Below are 12,265 nucleotides of genomic sequence, written 5' to 3'. Positions count from 1 at the left end.
ATTAGTTATTTATAGAAGCTACCTTTGTTTGTATCTTTAAGAGAGCGTGATGATAATCACACAGATCACCAAAGACTACAGAGTCCATAATAATAAATAAGCACCAGAAGTGGAGAATTGATTCTGTTGAAGGCAATTGCCATTGCTACGTAACCCCGCAACATATTTTTTTTCTCAAATTAACATAATAATTTCACTCATTTTATTTTAAAGAAGTAAAAATTGAAATTGGAATTCATTATTAACTTTTAAATGTTTTATTAGCTTCCTTTATGGCCTGCGCATATAAGTAGCTTTTTTTTTTTTTTTTCTTCTCGTCTGGCTTTACATAGATATAAGTAGCTTTAATTAAGTAATTCTGGTTTTATTCAATAAAAAACCAGCCAAGTGCGAATCGGACTCACCCAACGTTGGGTCCGTTACTTGGAAAAAAGCATTTAGGTAAATAGTTATTGGTTACATTACTCATAAATAGTTATTGGTTAATTAATCTAATTGGTTAATGCATTTAGGTAATTAATTATTGGTTAAACTTTATCACTCTCAAAAGTAAATGCAACTGAAGCCTTTTCATAAAAATACAATAAGTACTAATTACTTCATGTGATCTAGGAAATGCACTTTAAAATTGCGCCCCCGTCTCAATGCAATTATAACGTTAATATTTTGTTAATTATTTCATTTTCTATAAGGTCAGGCAAGTACCTATTAATAATTTAAAATTATTACTTTCAAGACAAAAGGCACTCCATAGCAATAAGTAATAGTTTAAATAAGTAGATGCGGCGAACAGACAAAGTAGCATCATAAGGGTTCCTTGCTTACATTTTGTTGCGGAGCCCTAAAAATGGTGAAAAGCGTGTCTAATGTGTCCATTAATTCGTTTAAGTATGTAATTTAAAAATAGTTGTGATGAGATGTATAGACATCGGCCTGCCCACGAACTTTCCGCTGTAACCGGTACCTTAAATAACATAATGTCATAGAACATCTAATTCCATGGCTATCTATTCCATGGTATAGCTTCATATAGCTACTAGCGACCCGACCCGGCTTCGCACGGGTGGACATTTATTTTTTTCTATTTTCCGGGATAAAATATAGCCTATACGGATTCGGAAGAATCCCTCTAAGTAATGGTAAAAGAAATTTTGAAATCGGTCCAGTAGTTTTTGAGCCTATTCAATACAAACATACAAAAATACAAAGGTTTCCTCTTTATAATATTAGTATAGATAAATAGGGATAGAGGGATAGCTGCTTGCCTGCATAATTAGGAATATTGCCAACTAATAAGATCAGCAACTCTTTATTAAACGTCAAAACACTAGCAGTAGATATGGGAGCTTGTATGCAATAATGAATTTTGATGTCATAAATATATTTTGCTCGCGCTCCCTAGCTCGCCGCTCCAATAACCGCTCTTCTAAATATCGTGGTTAGGTGGCTTCTGTCATATTTTACATGCAGTTTCTTCAAGTCAAGTCAAAATCATTTATTAAAAGTAGGTACAATTGTACTCCTTTTGATGTTCCATTCTACTGTTTTTATTTTAATATTTATTTTACTACTGAGGTAAACCGTATACTTTTGTAACTCTATTTCAGTCACATTTAATCTAGATATTTTACAGATAAATAACAACAAAAAAATCTTACTCAGATCTAACTACGAGTATGTACCTACCGTAATGACTACAGCTACTCTAAGTCTATTTAAGTAATACTTTTTTGAACTCTGCACTCTTTTTACCACCAACTGTTCACATACGTAGCGATTTATCATTCAGACAAGCAATTCCAATGCCTTTTCATTTATGTGTTTAGACAATGGCTTACAATACTTAATCCTATAGTAAGTACATGCCAACTAATCTGCACACAATAACAAGATATCATTTTGTGGCTACATGCATTCTTGAGTCGGCGAAAGTGCTTTTACATTTGTAGTTATGCGAGACTAAGAAATGATTCTCAAGTTTCAATGATGTAGTTACGCTTATTAACCGAGAGCAGAACAGTGATTCTATACATTTTTTATAAATAATATTATTAGATATCTGTATCTGTATGGATGTCTCATGATATACCTTTCCCTGCAATTATGTTTCAGTTGCATGTTTACATTTTTCAAAGTAATATTAGCTACTAAGTAATTTTCTCCCATTTTCCCATCCAACTAAACGTAAAGACATGAGTATGAGTAGCCAGTAACACGATAAGGGGTTAGCTTTTTTCTAATCTTTCCTGTTTTTTTTAATAAGAAAAAATATCTACTTACATAAAAATCATAGGTATCTACTAACCACATTCTCGATACTTACAGTCGATTAACCTACATAAATGTAAGAATTTACATAAATACTAAATACTTATTTATCATGTATTAGCTAGGTACCTAAATAATGTTCACGAAAGCTTAGATATTGCAACTTCAAGTAGACATAAACTTCGAGTAGAAACCATAAATCTATTCAATAGGCACGTAAACATTAGAATTTCCTTTCAACATCCGCTTGGGACTCTCACTTTCCTTTAAGCTCCGGGCACGGGCACCGAGTTACAAAATACGCAAGATCCGCCCTCATTCCGCCTGCATCCGCGTCATCGCAACCATATTGGATAACCTACGTCGTTTCTTTCATTTTAATGGCTTTTTGGCGTACACTTATGAAACTATAATTTCGGGCCGAGGGTCAATGGCATGTTGATATTTACGTAGGGAGTGTAACGTACATTTTTAACGCTCGACCGTGTAGTTGGACTGACATTGTATTAATTAATACTGTTGTATAATAATTTATGGGTTAGAAATTAGAATTTATTAAAATTAGCATGTTTTTCGTGGCTTCGCTTAGTAAATAAAGTAACATTAAGTTCTTATTTGGATTTTTCAAAATAAAGCGAACTACATTAAAAAACTGTAGACTGTATATCCGCAAACTTAAAATCTTTTTTAAAATAAAGATTATTTTCATACTCCATGTTTCATTTGCGAATCATTTGAATTTAATATTGATAATATTTATTTTGATTGTATGACTACTAATATGAAGAGAACTATTATATAAGGCAGGCATAATATGAAGCCGCAAACCTACATCCTTTTAAAATATTCATTGTTATATTGTTTCTAATATCATTAGGACAGGCTAATAATAAAATTATACTTAATGCGCAAGAAGCCTCTTACATAAATCGGCACGTAGTCTGGCGGGTTGGACACGGTGACGAATTTAACCCAATTTCGTTAGTGTATTCAATTCCGTTGTGACACACAATTATTGTTATGCAAAGCGGATCTGTAGAGGAACTTCAAGTAGGTAGGTAGTACAATAACTTAAATAAACATAAGTACTTTGTTTGTGTATTGGTTTTGACCCGTATTTATCCAATTGGCTGTAAGTTAAATGTAGAGCGAAGATTTGCCGATTTCTACTTGCAATGTATGAGTGAGTAGGTTTAAGGACATTGTGTATATTAGCAATTGACCCACCCCGGTTGGAATCCATACTAATCTATAACCATACTAAGTGTATATAATATTATAAATGCGAAAGTGTGTTTGTCCGACTAGCTTTCCATGGCCCATCTGTTTAACGGATTGTTATGAAATTTGGTACAGATATAGCTTGCATCCTGGAGACGGACATATGCTATTATGTGTCTCGGAAAATCAAAGAGTTCCTACGGATATTTTAAAATCTAAATTCACGCGAACGAAGTAGCGGGCATCGTCTAGTTATCTATTTAACTAGCTTTTGCACGCTACTTCATCCACGTTAAGTATATAAATTTATATAGCCTGTAGTAATTTTCATAATCAAATCATGTTCAGAAATTATGTTCTACATACAAACTCAGAAACGAACTTATCTCTGTATAATATCAATATAGATTCAACTTCAGTTGCTGCCCAGATTGTTACCTAATTATCTGCCAGTGAAAAATTTTATGGAATCGGATCATTCGTTCCAATATTACCTACCTCATATATAAACTCACAAACGAACTTACCTCTTTATTATTTAGTATAGATTAAACCTCCGTAAATAAATAACATTGTTTAACCACGTTCAACTAATTAAGGATATTTGGAAGCAAATTGCACTGTCTTGCGCACGCGCCACGGGCGATGCGCGCCCGCGCCGCCAGCCGTGCAGCTCTCTGCTCCCGCACAGAAATATGAAATTGACGGAAAGAGTGAAATCGAATAAATTGCCCATTGTAAGGTGCACGAATTTGGCAAGCATTACTTTCTGTTTTAATCTCGACACGCGGTGGCAGCAATGGAGAGATAATGCCCGCGTATGCGCCGCTGTGATTAGTGACGGTGATGCGTTTTCATTTCTGCCATTCAATTGTGCCTTATGGCAGAGCCTACGGTTCATCTTATTAACAAACGAACGTCATTATTAACGTCAGCATTTGATCGGAATATAATAATCTTTTCATCTCGTAACATCCATTAATAACATTCTTAAAATTAAACGTACTTATTGAAATGTTAAATCACTTTAAAACTTTGCATACACATCATTATTCATTATCTAAAGTAGTACTTACATACATTATTTTAGTGAGTTTTTCGGTAATGTTTGATAGAAGCAGACGTTAAGTACTTTGAAGAAGTCCATGTATGTATAATAAATACTTTAGTGGAACACAAATGACAGATTACAAAAAAAAGAAACTTAAAAAGTAAGTACAAAAAGGCGGTCTTATCGCTAAATAGCGATCTCTTCCAGACAACCATGATATACAAAAGAAACAATAAGTTTAATGCACTATAACCTGCCTCAATAAACAAATCTATATGCTAGGTTCTAGGTACGACGCCGGACGTTGAGCATGCGATATGCACCGGCCGTCTTTCAACTACTAAACATGCAGAAAAAGCAAGTCACCAAGCAAGCTAGAAAATCTAAATTCTCCAAAGACAATACAGATATTTTTGACGTGACAACGTCTTATAATTCGATAGAGCCGGCTGCACGCACGAAAAAACATGACTCATGCGGCGATACCTCGCTCTGAGGCGTTCCATGTAAGGCTTGAAGTGCAAGCGAGAGCGCGGAACGAGCGACAAAGAAGCACAATCGGCCTTTGTTGTCACGTTCAACTATCGTCAGTAAACCGACTTTACAGACAACCAATTTTTTTGTTTTTGTTTTTGTGGATTATAGTAAATTAAGCTTATTAATCCTTGTAAAGGAGAATGTTATTTTAATATTATGGCATCTATTTCAAACAGATTGTAAGGCCGATAAGATTTTCAGTGTTCTACTACCTTATTTAAAATTACATAATACTGCAGTTGGGTGAAATCGCTTATAACAACTTTACGCGCGTTGAAGTCTTTCATTTGATGGATTTTTATTACACAGATTTTCACTTTATACGAAAGCTCTTACAGTATAGGCTTCGAAAATAGAGGATCTATTTTACTTATTTATGTTATATACTTAATATTTAAATTATTTTCATGTGTAAATATAGTTTTATTTTTAGGAAAATGGAACCTATTATAGGATCACTTTATTGTCTGTCTGTCTGTCCATTGTGCGGTCTGTTAAGATAACCTATACTTCTAGTCGACGTAGAATCATGAAATTTGGCACGTAGGTAGGTCTTGTAGCACGAATAAGGGGAAAATCCGAAAACCGTGAATTTCTGGTTACATTACAAAAAAAAAACAATGTGTTCAGGAAAAAATTAATTTACTGGCGCAGTTAACTTTAACTTAACTAACTTACAGTTAATTAACTTGCAGTGTTCTACATAAAAATGTTACATATCTTGTACGATGGTATGGAACCCTTCGTGTGCGACTCCGACTCACACCTGACCGGTTTTTTTTATTTGCTTCTTATACAAAATTGCCAAAATTAATGTAAACTTTGTACAAAGAAATGTTTAAATCTTCAGCTGAAACCAAAAAATAGGTAGGTATCTACCTATATTATTTATTAATCCTTACTTGGAAAAAGTATTCTTATGTATAATATTGATATTGTAGAAATGCAAGACCTCTTTAAAACATTAATGTCTTTCGTAAAATAATTTCCAGGAGATAATACATATATTATTAGAAAATATTGTAAGTTGTTTCGTGCTGGAGTGAGTTGATGTTGATAAGTAACAGTGAAATCTATCTAAATAAATAAAACAACGTATTTATCATAACACTACGTTGTTAAAAAAATATATCAATGTATATTTTATATAATTTTTTCCTTATTATTGCTACATAATCTTGCTCTAATGGCTCATTCGCAATTCATCACCAATGAAATTTTATTTCCAAAGTGAAAATTCATTGCTTCACTAGTATTGACACTTTCAAATACACTTGTATGAGTAGGAAAGCTTTGCAACCTATCTTAGGATTGAAGTTTAGAACTAGGTATACTTAAACTCACATAAGAATTACTAAAACTCTCTGAATTTTCCGCACTAGCAGAATTGGGTGTATAACTAAATCAGAGGTTTGGAATTGTTTCACGTATTTAATTACTATCACTCTCTTACAAATTCCACAATTGACCATCAAAACAACGGTGCCCAATTTGAATAAATGCTTTGAGTTAGAGTTTCTCTGGTGGAAGTGCGATTACTTTTGAAGGGGTATCTACTGTCTAGACTCTAGAGGTAACTATGACAGCTTTTATAAACTCACTAGAGGATGCCCGCGGCTTCGCCCGCGTGGATTTCGGTTTTCGGAATCCCGTAGGAACTCTTCAATTTTTCGAGATAAAAAGTAGCCTATGTCCTTCCCCAGGATGTATACCAAGTCTGTACCAAATTTCATTAAAATCGGTTAATGGTTGGGCCGTGAAAACGTAACAGACAGACAGATAGACAGACAGACAGGCACACTTTCGCATATTTAATATTAGTATGGATAAAACTTATATACAGCTTAAGAAATTTAATTAATCTTGCGTTATTAGATAGTAGTCATATTGAGTTGTAGTGCAGGCAGTAGGTAAGCTTAACTAAGACTAGACCTTCTTCGAATGTGTATTTCCATTACTGAAGATCAACAGTCAGTTTCAATGTCTATGGCTAAGTTCTCCGACTGTTTTATTCCAGTCCTCTCCCTTATATATTTAGTAGCTTTCGTAGCTATGACTTCTTCGTTCTTGCCACCTCTCTTTTTACAACAATTTTACCCATCATTATTATCTGCAGTAGACGGTACCTATCTTGTCAAAAAATGTATATACTTTTTTTTAAGGGTCACCAGATGTTGAGTGATTACCGCCGCCCATGAACATTTGCAGCACCAGAGGAACTGCCGATGCGTTGCCGGCCTTTCAGGAATTTGTTGATCCACTTCTTGAATAACCCTACTATACTATGCTACTTTGTAGGTTTATTTTTATATATCCACTTTTCTTCTTAGCCTTTTAGCCTTGTTTATCCATTGTAGGATATAGGTCTCTTCGTCCGCACGCCACTCTTGCCGGTGTTGGGTTTTATGTATTACAATGAGTCAAAGGAAATATGCTTCGGAATGCGCTGTTACGAAATTTCGTTCATTCATACCTACGCACGTGTTCAGTCATCGCGGTGACATGAATGGCGTCATAATTTCAAAATCCAAATCCGCGCCAAAACTGCACAATCCGGGATAGAAGCTTAGTGGAAACGTCGCAGGTGCGGATGAAACTTTCTCGCGTATAAAACGTGGCGGGCGCCGGCCGCCGCGACCAGTCCGCTTTACATTGCTGCACCCGCGCACGCGCATCCTTCACCCGCGAAAACGAAAGTGCCTGACACCCCGTGCCCTTCAGACTGTGATATTGTGATTGTGTGACTGGAACAGTGATCGGTAGCTCGCTGTGTTATCCTGAAACTGTTTCTTCCAACTCTTACCGCATTGAAAGCTCACCTGAAAAGGTACAGATATGGATATGTGTATGAAATTAAAGTAGTTGGTGTTGAAAAGTGCATGTGTGTAACAAAAGCGTTACATTGAGGATAGCCTTCGCCGGTTTGTGGTATCCAGGATTTTTATTTCAAAATAAGGTTTGCCTTATTATAGTATAAAGGCTTTATAATCATATCTATTGGTTTATAAAAATCCAGGATAGTTTAAGAACGATTAGAGTAATGATAGCAAATTAATAATAAATAGATAAATTTCTTTTTTACTTTCTTCAAATCTTTAATTAAACGCTGCTTAATCAAAAGAGAAATATTTAGAAATAATGTGACTTTCTTTTCGAACCTGTTGGTAGAAATACAGATACAGATAAAAAATAAGTAGGCAATAGTATAAAAACAGATTTATCTCAATAACTTTGATGCAGATATTTTTCGAATAAGTGTTATCATCCGCGGTCTATAGTTAATCACCTTTAGAAAGTTGCATAATTTTACTTTCACTTGCGACAAATATTATCTTTTACGTATCCGCAACGTTTGAAAATCGTATTTGCATGTGTTGAACAGTTTTTTACCGCCAACAGCCGGCTTCTGTGGATTATTCGTTCAAAAGTAGGCTTTATGTGCGTGTAGTAAGCGTCAAGTGACGCTCGCGAGGAGATTCTCTAGAGGCGATGTGTGGATGCCGGGTGTGGAAAGTAGGTCAGTCGTTACAGAGCTCGCGTTTTATAGGTATACTGTGGGGTTTCTCGTTTACTTTAATATGTGAAATTACTTGTAAGCATTCCAATTGATTCGCGAAATTACTTTATATATTTTTAATTAATTATTGTATTTATTAACGTAAGCAAGTATTTAATTTTGTCTTGAACAAGATGCGATTTTAATGAAAACATTCATGATTAATATTATCTAATATACCCGGATATAAACGTAACGGTGGATCGAAAATAACAAACGCCATATAAAATCATATCCAATCCAATGGTCAAAACACCGCATGCGTTTGTAGAAGGTTTTCACTGATGACACCCCTTCTATTCACGACTTAAATAGTCGCGGGGCGTTTTACGAGCTAGGTTTTCTAAGGAGACAAAACTTAATTTTACACGCTTAAAGTAAAATTTATCTATTTAATCATTCAATATTTATATGATCAAAACAATGTGCGTATTTGTTTAATTATATTTGAATAGCTAGCTTATGGTACAACCAATTTTTGTGCATCCCATTCAGTTTTTAGGAAACGACGAAAAAAATATTAAAAACGTAGATGAGTTCAGTGACGATAGAAGTATTAACGTGGATAAGTGGAAACGTGGATATTATATGGAAATTTGACCTTGGTAAAAAATCTTTCTTGTCCAAGTTTTAACCCTCAAAAAACAATTCTTGGCTTATTTTTTCTGAATTCTGGTTTTTTTTAAATACGTAATGAACAAAAAGGTTAATATACATTTAATGACTGTCTTCAATTGTTACTATAAATACATACATTACCTGTCATTTACTCAACAAAACCTGAGACAAACCCCCATTATAGTAATTGACAAACGGTGTCTAAGGACATATTTTTATGTTGCTAACGTTTCTTGCATGTCGCGTATTTGCAATTTGCTTATCTCTGCAACGGATATGTGGCTGTAGGTTGTTACAAAATACGTAGTTTGAATTACGAAATTCCACACAGTAGGGTTTTCCATTCTATTGTTAAGATGCACTGACATCGTAACAATGGGGCGTCACGGTGTTTTGGCATCTTCAAGGATTAAAATACTTGTTCTATTGCATACTTATATTAAAAATGCAAAGGTTTGTCGGTCTAATCCGTTTTGACTCAACTAATTTTGATTTTTTACATTTTCTATATATTTATTTATATATAAACGAAATCTACTTTATACAATAAACAAAATTCTAAAGAATGTTAAAAACAACATCTAAACGTTTAAAAATTGTTAGCGACAATTTAGAAGTCACCAATTTGTAAATATAAATCTGCGAATCAAGACTTGCAAAAATAACAAACGAGTCGTTGAGTGTAAGAGCAAAGTTTTTTCGCGATCTACAAAGCAAGCAGTTGCACAAGTGTAAATTAAAAATTTAACAACCCTGACAAGTGAAGGTTACAGTAACTAGAAAAGAGCTGATAACTTTCAAACGGCTGAGCCGATTTTCTTGGATTATAGCTAAGAACACTCTCGATCAAGCCACTTTTCAAACAAAAAATCTAAATCAAAATCGGTTCATTAGTTTAGGAGCTACGTTGCCACAGACAGATACACCGACACACAGATACACACGTCAAATTTATAACACCCCTCTTTTTGGGTCGGGGGTTAAAAATTATGCTTAGAAGAAAATAAATATTGCAAGTAGAGTTTACATACGTCATAATTATTATGAATCGTCACTTTCTCTCTCTGTATAGATTTCATATTTACGAGATAAATTCTCGAATATAACGGAAATGTCACGGTGAAAGCTTTAATGAGTATGTAGAGTTTTAATTCACGTCCACTTATGATTATTTAAATTAGATGCAATGTTCACAATTATGATTTGTAGCTGAAATTTTGCTGAAGAGTTTACCTGGTTCTACAATACAATAGGTAATTATGCGACGACAAACTCAGTTCTTAACGCATGGTAAAGCTCTTAAGTACAAGTAAACCTAAGTTTGTATTTCTACAGAGTTATTCTGAGCAAAAGATGCGGTGCATGATCGCTCGGACATTTTTTTATTTACAACAATATCGACACATCCTTCAAAAAAAAAATTCAAAAGAAAAATAAAACCGACTTCAAAAACCACAAACACTAAAAAGTAAAAAATAACTTTTGTTTAGTTTTAATATGCTCGCTCGACTTTATATCTAGGTATCTAGGTATACCTACTCGTAAAAATTTTTATTTGATTTATATCCTATATACAACTAAACATTTTTGGCACTAGCCATTCATTACAACATTCATTTACAAGTAGTATTTATATTATAGTACCTATATAAGATGCGTGGCATGTGGCCGGACGGCGCGGCGCGCTAATGGAAAGCGAGTCAGTATGTCAGATCCATGCTACTCCACGCCACTCCTATGCCATCTTTGCACCTCATTTGTTCAACTAATACACTTGTTATCTTGCTTGAGTTGGTGTATAATAAGCCTGAGGGCTAAAAGAAAGGTGATCTATAATAATAATTTGTGGCTTTTGAGACAATGTAACTACTGCTTTATAAACGAAACATTATATCTCTTCTGTCTATTTATACTTAGAAGCTAAGTACCTACTACTCACTGATTGATTATGATACGTCCAGAGTCTAGATCCATAAAACTGAAAGCTGAAAACTTTAACAGCTAAAACTATTAGCTTAACTTATTTGGTGTCAAGAGTATCAAGAAGAGATTTTTAAGGCTTACTAAGTTGCTTGCTTTACTCTGCATATAATAACATCTACTATTAGATAAGTAAAATATTGTAAATTTAGGGTATTTGCAAAAGAGCAATCGCTAAGTTTTTCCTGTGCTTTCTCGGTAGGTAAAGAATCCGAACCGGTGGAACCTAGATTCTTTTGACAATTGCTTGAAGCTCTTGTAAAAGTTTCCTTCGAATTGTATGATTTGACTTAAGTTAAAAACGCTATTGAAGATATAGGTTAGGGCTGGAAAGCTCGTAGTTTTGAGAAGCTGAAGCGGGTTAGTTAGCTCGAGCCGGTTCTTCAACAAGATTCTGTCAGGCGTAAATACTAGTACATAATTACTTGTCCCATGTATTGGGAACGGCGAAAAATACTGTTCAACATTTCTGACTCGGATTTTTTTGGTATGGAATTTTTATGTGGGACGTGTGGTCTTCACGGAAAGGGATCACGACCCTCAGAAATGAGGGATACGACTATAAATACAGAATCACGAAGTATTCTCAAACCACCTGTTGTTATCGCTTGTTCCTATTTTTCTTAAATTTTAATTGTAAAAAAAACTGAATTTGATATGGGATTATTCAGAACCACCATCAATTGTTCATGAATGAATCGTAAAGCACATAAAATAAATGTAAACGGCTTAAATAACGATAACGCTAATTGTATTGTTGCATACAAATAGTTTATCTTAATTGCATCTTTACAAATGTGACTGCTCAAGCAACTATCTAGCACAAATGATCATGGAAAACTTCGTACGTTCACGTACAAATTGCAGGCGGGGCGAGGACGTGGCGGGACCTAAATTTTTGCAGTCTGCATATAGACATAGAACTATGATTATATTGTATGCTAACATAATTTGCTGCCTAAAACCACACCATTTAAAAATTTAAAAAAACCAATCATGTACGAGTCGGACTTGCAAATGAAGGATTCCGTACC

At 34.4% G+C, this 12,265-nt stretch overlaps 1 protein-coding gene across 1 annotated transcript in view; it reads left to right on the top strand.

Annotated features, from left to right (window-relative positions):
- Positions 1–7,571: 7,571 nt before the first annotated feature.
- The window catches only part of LOC123876333 (cuticlin-4), a 31,225-nt gene continuing 26,531 nt past the window's right edge, over positions 7,572–12,265 (top strand). The window contains exon 1 of the mRNA XM_045922566.1: positions 7,572–7,904. The gene's annotated coding sequence lies outside the window, so the exon portion shown is untranslated. The remainder of the gene's footprint in view (positions 7,905–12,265) is intronic.

Source organism: Maniola jurtina, chromosome 2 (genome assembly GCF_905333055.1).
Source record: "Maniola jurtina chromosome 2, ilManJurt1.1, whole genome shotgun sequence".
Classification (NCBI taxonomy): Eukaryota; Metazoa; Arthropoda; class Insecta; order Lepidoptera; family Nymphalidae; genus Maniola; species Maniola jurtina.
This window is presented reverse-complemented; position numbering and strand designations above follow the sequence as displayed.